The sequence below is a fragment of the Emydura macquarii genome, unplaced genomic scaffold, assembly GCF_026122565.2.
Source record: "Emydura macquarii macquarii isolate MOO-44397 ecotype Brisbane River unplaced genomic scaffold, CSIRO-AGI_Emac_v2 contig_2699, whole genome shotgun sequence".
NCBI classification, from domain to species: Eukaryota; Metazoa; Chordata; order Testudines; family Chelidae; genus Emydura; species Emydura macquarii.
Genome location: NW_027132836.1, coordinates 3,083,068 through 3,092,457, shown reverse-complemented (window position 1 = coordinate 3,092,457; position 9,390 = coordinate 3,083,068). Strand labels below are relative to the sequence as shown.

Below are 9,390 nucleotides of genomic sequence, written 5' to 3'. Positions count from 1 at the left end.
CCAAAAGACAGTGTGCTGGATGATGGCAGGTTGCACATGGGATACCTACCCATGGAGAACCACATTGTGCATCAATACAGGCACTCCTGGTGAGCTCGCACCGTGCAGACACAAGGAGCCGCACTGCTGTGGCTTTATGCCAATATAACTTCCTTCAGCAGAAGTTTGTAGTGTAGACAGGGCCTAAGACACAGACTGGGAAGCAAACTAATGGCAGCCCCCAAAACTGTGTGTGTGTTATATGGGAAAAATACAAAATTGGCAAGAACCAAAATTTAGTTTTGCAAGTTTTGAAAATATTTCAGAAAACAAGCCTGTAAAGAACTCTGTTAAAGCAACACACTCCGCTGCTGAGGTCCTGATTCATCATGGCTGCCACTGGCTACAATGGCACATTTGCATTTGCTGATTTGCAATTACACAAGAACAGCAATCACTCTGGAAGGGAAAGCTGTTGAGTCATACTGCCACGCTTTTCCCAGTTTTGTTTAGTAGTGTTCAGTGACCCTAGCGGTAAGAATGGGGAACAGCAAGTCAGGAAGCCTGGGTTCAATTCATCTCTGTGACAGTGTTTTACTATGTGACCCTGGGTAAGCCATTTCCCCATTCCGTGCCTCAGTTTCCCTCTTTGTAACATATGGATAATACCTCCCTGTCTCACAGAGCAGTCATGAGGCTTATCTAATTTTTGTAATTTATTGTGTATGAGATGAACTCATTGGATAAAAGGCACTAGGGAAAGGTAAAATATTATTGGTGTGGATAATACAGGAAGTATATGTGTAATGGAGTCAAGTGTTACTTCCTTTCTTGGGAATACCACCTAGCTGATTGACACAGTCTGACCTGAGGTCTTTATTCCAGTTAATAAACCTGGGGCATGTCTGTTACACTCATGTATTTTGCTTTTGTTGGTATATAAAAGAGATGACAAGACAGTTCACTTTGACCACCTCCCCCCGGAACACGTTTTTCCTGTATAACCTTGTAACCCGTAATTAGGGCCTCAGCTGAACTATGAGGAATGATGGCAGGTTTCATGGACTAGTAAAAGCAGAGTAATTCTGGATTCTCTTGCATTTCACAGTCGGTCAAGGATTAGAAAACAGAAGTACCCACATCCAGCGTCACTTTTATTAACAGATAATGAACAGGATGAAAGTTAGTTTCTAATCAATATATAGTAAATAAGAGAATAAAGTTTAAAATGTCAGTTCCCTGGCAGGATTTGAAGCAGCATTTTATTGGCTAATTATTAATACTCTTTACTTTGCATGCTGTTTTTTATGTCAATCATTTCCCTTAAAAAAAATCAGTGAAAGTGGCAGGTCACAAGAGCAATTATAATAGTCAAGTTTCTTTGATTAATATTTTTGGACTTATTTTAGTATTGGTATTTATTTCATTTGTTAAAAAGGCTCAGACTGAGATAGTACATGGATGGGAGGCCTCCAAGGTAAAGCTAGATTTAGCCATTTGCAGTGCTGTGACTAGCAGCTAGCGCTCAATCGAATCTTAATTTGACCTCTCTAAGCTACCTTCAGTATTTATAGAACACCAATTACTATAGAATGTAGGCCCCATGTCTCCTTGGAGTCAGTTCTGAATCAGTGCCCCACTGTGGTACACAAGGGGGTCATGTATTGCTAGAGATGCTGTCATTGTGCTGAGACATAAAACTAAGCTCCCTATTGTTTGAAGTCACTAACGAAGCTATGACACTTCTACAGCAATAGGGATATTAATACAAATATCCTGGCCAAATTCCCACTTTGGATAATTATAATGTCTTGCGTAAATTCCTGCTATCCTTCCCATGGAACATGGTATTTTTCTCCACTTCCTGTCCTAAACAATTGTGCAGTGCTGATGTGTGTTCTTAACAGCTTTCCCTAGACTAGAAAAGTTATACTAGTGTAACTAAATTGATTTTAAATTGACTTAGTTAAACTGGTGCAAATCTTTAATGTAGACAAACTGGTTTCATTCTTTCTTAGATCAGATTATCTTGCATCAGTAAATTACCAAATTAAATTAAACCAAGGTCAGCTCTTGGGTGCCTAATATGACCAACTGAAAGGATAGCACAAACGAATACAGGCAGCAAGAGGCATACTAACAGGTCTCGCACAAAAGTGGACTAAAGGTATATTTATTTCATGTTTGGTTTAACAGCTGACATTGAAAGTCACAGTTTTTAATGACTTTTGTGTCCACAGGTTATGCTGTGGCTTACTACATTCTGTGACTTGTTAAAGCAGCCACTGGAGATCCTTATCAGCTGCATCAAATGAGGACTTGGCCTTTCTTGTTTTATGAATTTTAAAGGCAATGTAGTCTGGAGAAATGAGCACACGGCTGGAAATCAGGAGATCCTGATTTCTAATCCTGACTCTACTACTGATTCTGTGTGGCCATGGGCAAATCACTTCACCGAACCATCTGCTTCCTCATTGGTGAAATGTGCATAGTAATATGTACCCACCTGCCTCCTAGGGATGTGAGAATGAATTAGTTAATACCCCTACAGTGCCTTGAACAGATAATGCTCTGCATAAATGCTAAATATGACTATTGTAACACTTGCAATAAGAGCATTTATCATTTTTAACATTCCAAAAACATACTCTCCTATGTCCATAATATTTTAGGAGACTGAGAAATACAGTAGAACCTCAGAGTTACGAACTGACCAGTCAACCACACACCTCATCTGGAACTGGAAGTATGCAATCAGGCAGCAGCAGAGACAAAAAAAAACAAAAACCCAAACCAAATACAGAACAGTACTGTTAAATGTAAACTACTAAAAAAGTTAAGGGAAAGCAGCCTTTTTCCTCTACACAGTGAAGTTTCAAAGCTGTATTAAGTCAATGTTCAGCTGTAAACTTTTGAAAAAACAACCATAACATTTTGTTCAGAGTTCCGAAGAACCTCCATTCCGGAGGTGTTTGTAACTCTGAGGTTCTATTGCATAAGAAACAAAATTCATGCTTTAGATCTGTCTGCTTGGAATGGGGATGGCTTTGCTTTTGTGTCATTAGAACAATTTAGTGTATCAGGTGATGCGCTACAGACATCTTTGGCAGATGTGTGACATCCAAACTTTCTGGAATGGCTGCCAGCTTCAAGGCTGGGTTGATCAAATTAACCTTCAGTTGGCCTATCCCCATGCTTCTAACAACTTATGTTGGTGATGATGCAGTGATGAAAGTAACCAAATTTTGATAGTCATGTTCATATGCCCTGATTTTCCCAGTGGGAGTCAAAGACTAGGAGGTCAGACTCTCACAGAGTGTCGCCGTGCGTATAACCCTGGAGCTATGCTGATCTGCACCAGCTGAAGATCTGGTCCATTAGTTCCAGACGACGGCTATTCCTATGTGGTCCATTCATTCCAGATGACCCCTATTCCTCCCCGTGTTTTTACTCAGGATTAAATACTATCTGATAAAAATATAGATTTTGCTTGCTGGGGCATGCTAAATATTTACTTTGGAAAACGGTATGGACTCATGCCAACATAGTCCTGATTACGCCTGTCATCTGATGGCTATAAAGAAAGGCCTAGGAAACTCAGGTCATTAGGCACTGGAGTTATCCTCAGTGCCTGTTGGACACTATCCCCTGTTGTGGTATAAAGTACAAGTTAGTTTACAGGGAGTCTCTCAGGAAGTTGGGGGGGGGAGGGGGAGGGTTGGGTTTTTTTTTTTAGCGTCAACAATATTTGGTTTGGAACATGGTACTATTTCATACCCAAGGTGCGTCAAACTACCTCCCTCCTTACTGTATATGTATGGAGCACTTTCCAGTCATCTCACATATGACCCAACATTTAGAGGTGATAAAAACAAACGTTGCCAAACCCAAAGTCCAATAGCCCTGTTTCCATTCATTTGCCATACCCATGTCCCTGTAAATAACTGTTTTCAAACTTTCCCCATGACGGGGAAAGGGAAATAGACTAGACCCAAAAAAGAAACCGACCTCCATGATGTGAATGGCTCAGGCTGAGTGAGAGAGAGAAAGAGAGCCCATTACACAGCCGCGCTGGGGAAAGGTGAGCTGGGGACAGTCCTCGGGGGTTCGTCTCTGGGAGGGGAAAGGGGGGTGTCTGCACGATGTGATGTTTAACTACTCCCCCACCGAGCCCAGGCGAGGGCAGCACTGCCCCCCTTTTACAGGTGGGGAAACCGAGGCACAGAGACGTTCGGCCCCCTCCGCCCCCCATTCCCAAGGGCACCCTTCTCAGCGGCGGCAGTAGAGCGGGGCCGTGCGTACGCTCGGGCCGGGCCGGGCCGGGCCGGGCCCCCGGGGTTTGCCGCTCCCAGCGAACGGCCGGTCGGTGTCACCGCCCCCGCCCCCACCCCGGCGCCGACCTCTCCTGGCCCCAGCGGGACTCCCCCCCCCCCCCCGCTCTCCCCCCCCCCCCCCCCCGGGCCCGGCCCGAGCCGCCTCCCGCCCCTCCCCCCGGCCGAGCGGCGGCGGCGGGGCGAAGTCTCGCGAGAGGGGCGGGCGGGGGCCGCTGGCTGCGGGGCGGGCAGCGCGGAGCGGAGCCGGAGCCGGAGCGGCGGACGCAGAGCAGCGGCCGGGAGAGGCGCTGAGGGAGTCGGGAGGCGGCAGCGAGCCAGGCCCGGGGAGGGACCCGCCCCGCCCCCGCTCCGGCCCGGCCCGGCCCGGCCCGGCCCGGCGCTCCCGAGCAGGCGGGGCCCAGGCGGCCTCGGCGCCCCGACCCCTGCCATCTTAGCGGCCGAGCCCCGGCGGCGGCTGCGCGGGGCAGCCTCGCCCGCGCCCCGGCCCCGGCCCCGGCCGGCAGCTGCCGAAGGAGGGTAAGGCCGGGCCGGGTCGGGCCGGGCCGGTGTCACTCTGCCGGCCGGGCTGCGGGGAGGGTCGCGCTGGGCTGGGCTGGGCCGGGCCCTTGGGCTCCGTCCGTTTCCTTGGCGGCGCGGGCCGAGCCGTGAGGCCGCCTTCCCCGGGGGGCTGGCCCCACCTCGGCCCTGTCTGGAGCGGGGCGGAAGGAAGCTGGCTCGGGTGGGGGGAGAAGCCGCTGCTCTGCTTTTATGGTCGCCTGAAGAAAAGGGGGGGAGGGGACCCACTTGGGGGGCAGCCCCCTGCCAGGGGGGGAGGGGACCCACTTGGGGGGCAGCCCCCTGCCAGGGGCTCGCCCCGGCCAGGTGTGCGCCCCTTTCGGGGGCGGGCAGGGACCTCCCCCCGCGCTCCCCTCCCCCCGCGCTCTGCTGCAATGCTGCAGAAGTCCGGGCTCCTTCCTCATCCCCACAGCCGGGTGTGTGAGTGTGAGTGTGTGTGTGTGTGTGTGTGTTGCACACGGGAGGGAGGGGGAGCCGGAGGAGGAGCAATGGCGCTTCCTTGGGAAAGGTTACTCGCTTTCCTCGGCTTTTCATCCCTGGCAGGGCTGGCCTGACACCCCCTTTTCCAGATATCCGTCAGGGGTGGGAGGGCGGCGGAGAGGAGGCTCTGTCTGTCTGTCTGCAGCCGTTGCTGCTGGAGACAGGGATGTGGCCCTGAAAGAGGCCCAGGCCCTGGGCTCTGAGAAGGCTGGATGTGGCTATTATTTTTCTTTACATGAGATGGTTTTGCGGATGTGATGGATTTTACAGTAAATGCTAATCAGCTCCTGTATATATGTATATTCCCCCTTCCCTCCTTGCATGAGGGGTAATGTTCTGCATTTCCTCAGGTACAGTCAGATGCTTTTTTGTTTTGTTTTGTTTTGTTTTGTGTAAATAGCTCTTTTATTCCAAGGATCCTATTCCATACTGGAGACTCGCTCCTCTCAGAGTGGTGAGTTTTTAGTATAAATACCATTTTGCTCAGTGCAGATACGGGAATTAGGCAAAAGTGACCTATATAAAGACCTCTTATTGCTTCCCTTCAGCTATGTCTGTTTAGTGACTGTACCCATCTGTAAAATAACATTTTCCAGACATTTTAATTTGTCAAATCAAAATACCTAATTGGATCTAGATTTCTGAAACCTCTGTGTCAACGTGTTGCTTTGGTTTCTTGAAGTAGTTGTTTAGAAATATCTTCTAACCTGGTTTGCTTCAAATGTTGTTGGAAATATTAGAATTCACCCTTATAACAGTAAAAAAAAAAAACAGTAGGTACAGCTGTATTAAAGGCAGTCAGATACCATAGTGGCGAGTGCGGTACAAGACATGGGAAATAATAGAATTAGATCTATGTTGTTGTCAGGTATAGAGATTTAAATCTCTTACTGAAAAAGATTAGGTTTGAGACCCTAGCTCTATTTATTTTCCTAGCAGAGAACTAATATCTCCTGTTTATCGTGGCATGGAGTATTTGATTAGGTGGCATTTTAGTGAATGAGTTTGTTAAATAGCAGTAGCTTTAACTAGTTGAACAAATTGCGACCTTCACTTTTGATTAACATTTCTGGGGTCTTTATAGCAATTTCTCTATATATGCCAAGAACAGACTGAGATGTTACCTTCAGGTTTGAATTTCATTGATTGGCTAGTATTAATGCTATTTATAGTGAATATGTCACATTCTCTTTGTTTTATGTATTTGCATAAAGGTTGTTGTCTTGGAATGTTTAAAAAGAAATGTTTCCAGAATGCCATTCCTAATGTGCAGTAGTACATCTTGCTGAGTACTGTACTTGAGAGGCTAAAGTGTCTGAAGAATCGCTCTAGTGTGTAGTATGTTGTAATAGAGAAGACATTATCAAAGCAATGGGAAATCAAGATCTATTTTAGTACTGGGGATGTGGATTTGTTTACATATTTCATGATTCCTGAATAACTTGTCTTATTCCAAGATATGTGATTTTAGATATTTCTCTCAAAACAAATGTGAGGTTGCATCTTGATTCCTGTTGTTCCTGTACTGTTAACTGTTTTGTAACTTTTGTTTTGTTGCTTTTGTTATTTATGTCGAAGGACAAACATAACTAACAACTGGTTTGAATCTTCATGTTAGATTGTTCGCAGTATAGTTTATGCCAGTGTGTTTGCCCTGTTTTTAGAACCCTTCTTCTTTGTATGTATTGATACAGAAACGGCGATGCATTTGTATCCTAACCTGACATCTGAACTTGAGAATGAATTTTTCTCTTGTGTTCTGGCTGCCTTAGTAAGGGGAGATTTATTCTGAAATATTTGTTTAAATATATGTATCTTGTTGGTTAAAATAAGAATCTAAAGTGAAGGACCTATAGACAGGCTATTATCAGAGAAGCTAAAATTAAATGACACGTCAAAGGCCAGATGTTGGGGTCAGAATTATGTATGTTTAGGGTTATTTAAATCCTAAACTGAACTATTGAAATAGTGTACCTCACATCACACCCTCCCTTTAAATTCCATCATAAGCTAACTTGAAGAATTCCTTTTAAAAGTTATTTACTGTCTTGTACCCATTTATATAACTTTCATCTTTGTCTTTGCTATAATTCCCCAATTTTTGTTACTTGAATAAAATGTTTTTAAAAGAAGTTGTAAGACACAGCCAACTTTTTAGAGTTAAGGAGTATCATTAAAAGAGATAATCAAATATCACACTGATGATTGCAGCTTTGTAACATAAGTTCATTTGTCAAATGTCTCCTAATACTGCATTTCCTATAATGTATATTTTTGGTGAACAGTAGATAAGGTAAAGAATTTGTTTTAAAGATTGTACAGATCATTGCCATATAGTAAGATTAGTTCCATGATTGACAAAATGTATGTATTTTGCACATGTACATTCTCATATTTGTTTGATTACTTCCAAATTGCACGTCCCCCTCCCCCTCCAGGGACCTCTAAGGCTTCATGTTGTGATAACATTTTTGTCCTAGGAAAGGTGTAATGTCACTCTATTCCCGCCAAGCAGATCATTGCTCCTAAACCAACCAAATGGACAGTAGAGTTCATTTGGAGAATATTTCTGTTCTGTGTTTAGCAGACATTGGAAACCAGCTATTTTATTTAAAGGAAAATGGAGATTAGGATAGACATGTGTCAAACTATAACTAAGACCTGTGGAGAGACAATGACGAATGTCATCAATTTTTTTCTTGAAATGTATTTTGATGGCCAGTCAAGCATACTTATATATACAGGAAAAAATGATCTATTTTAAAATCACATAGGCATGTGTGTTGGTACATTCAGGCCCAAATTAGAAGCTCCAGATCTTTGTTCAGCTATTTAAGGTAGAATATTGTGGTCCGTGATCCCATCCCCCAAAACATAAGGGATAGGCCTAGCTGTATATTTCATATAGCAGTATGTTGTTAAGCATCATGATATTATCTCCATGGCTCTAGCAAAGTGGGGAACCCACGTTTAACTCTAGACTTGTTCTTTCATTTCACAAGCCTGCAAGATCCTGTCTGTACTAAAAGAATCCTCTCTGGGTGACAGCAGGTTTCAATTACAAATAACTCATGGCCTCAATCAACCATGGTTGAGAGTGGCTTACCTGCAAGTATATTCAGGCCCATTTTAACACCCATTATGGTCTTGAAAATGGCTTGGCCTTGTCTACACTAGTGGGAAAATTATTCTCATTCCTGAATTGATTTGGTGTAGGGAGAATTCCTGGTAGATACCCACTGGTTATTTGCTACTAGGTTTAAGTGACTGAAAAGATACCTGAGTAGAAAGGAAGATGCTCAAGATTCTTATAGTCTAAATAAACAGCACAATACGTTGGGAGACCCAAAGAAGGTTTCTTAAAGCATCTTTTGTAGGGGGGAGGAGAGGAGTGATCATCAGTATCTGAACGTATGATTTTGTGGCATGGGTTAGCAGCTGAGGGCTTCTTGTAGTAATTTCCCAGCATTTGAGACAGTCATTTGCTGTTTGAGTTCATGAGGAATCTGAGTTTCATAATTCCTGGTTTCTTTGCCAGCAGAAGTGACATCACAACCACTGTAAAAGTAGTTTGAAAATTGCCTTGTCCGTGATTGTTTTTGTCTACACACAGACACTGCATTGATTTAACTAAAATTGTTTAAAAAATTGTTTGTGGGCACACACAAATAGATTTACACTTATATTGATTTAGCTTTTTGCTACTGATTTAACTTATCTTTAACTTATTGATCTAAAAAAAAATCTAGGAAAAACAGTACAATGTATTGTGTAGATAGGGGCTTATGCCATGCTTATATGTACAGCAGCGCAGCTGTAGCATGTCTGGTGAAGACGCTCTATGCTGATGGGAGAGAACTTTCCTGTCAGCATAAAAAAACCACCTCCCTGAGTGGCAGAAGCTATGTAGACAGTGGTGGGTTCACAGGAGAATTCTTCTCTAGACCTAGCTACCACTTCTCAGGGAGGTGGATTACCTTGCTGATGAAAGAAACCCACCTGTTGGTGTAGGTAGTATCTACACTGATGCGCTGTAGTGTTT

The 9,390-nt window shown here is 44.3% G+C and overlaps 1 protein-coding gene across 4 annotated transcripts in view; it reads left to right on the top strand.

Annotated features, from left to right (window-relative positions):
* Nucleotides 1-4,476: 4,476 nt before the first annotated feature.
* TAOK1 (TAO kinase 1) overlaps nt 4,477-9,390 on the top strand; it is an 87,692-nt gene continuing 82,778 nt past the window's right edge. For 2 of the 4 annotated variants that reach the window (XM_067565897.1, XM_067565898.1), the window contains exon 1: nt 4,477-4,829. The gene's annotated coding sequence lies outside the window, so the exon portion shown is untranslated. Of the gene's footprint in view, nt 4,830-5,446; nt 5,803-9,390 lie in introns of those variants that run through there. The other 2 variants (XM_067565903.1, XM_067565899.1) reach the window with 1 other exon arrangement.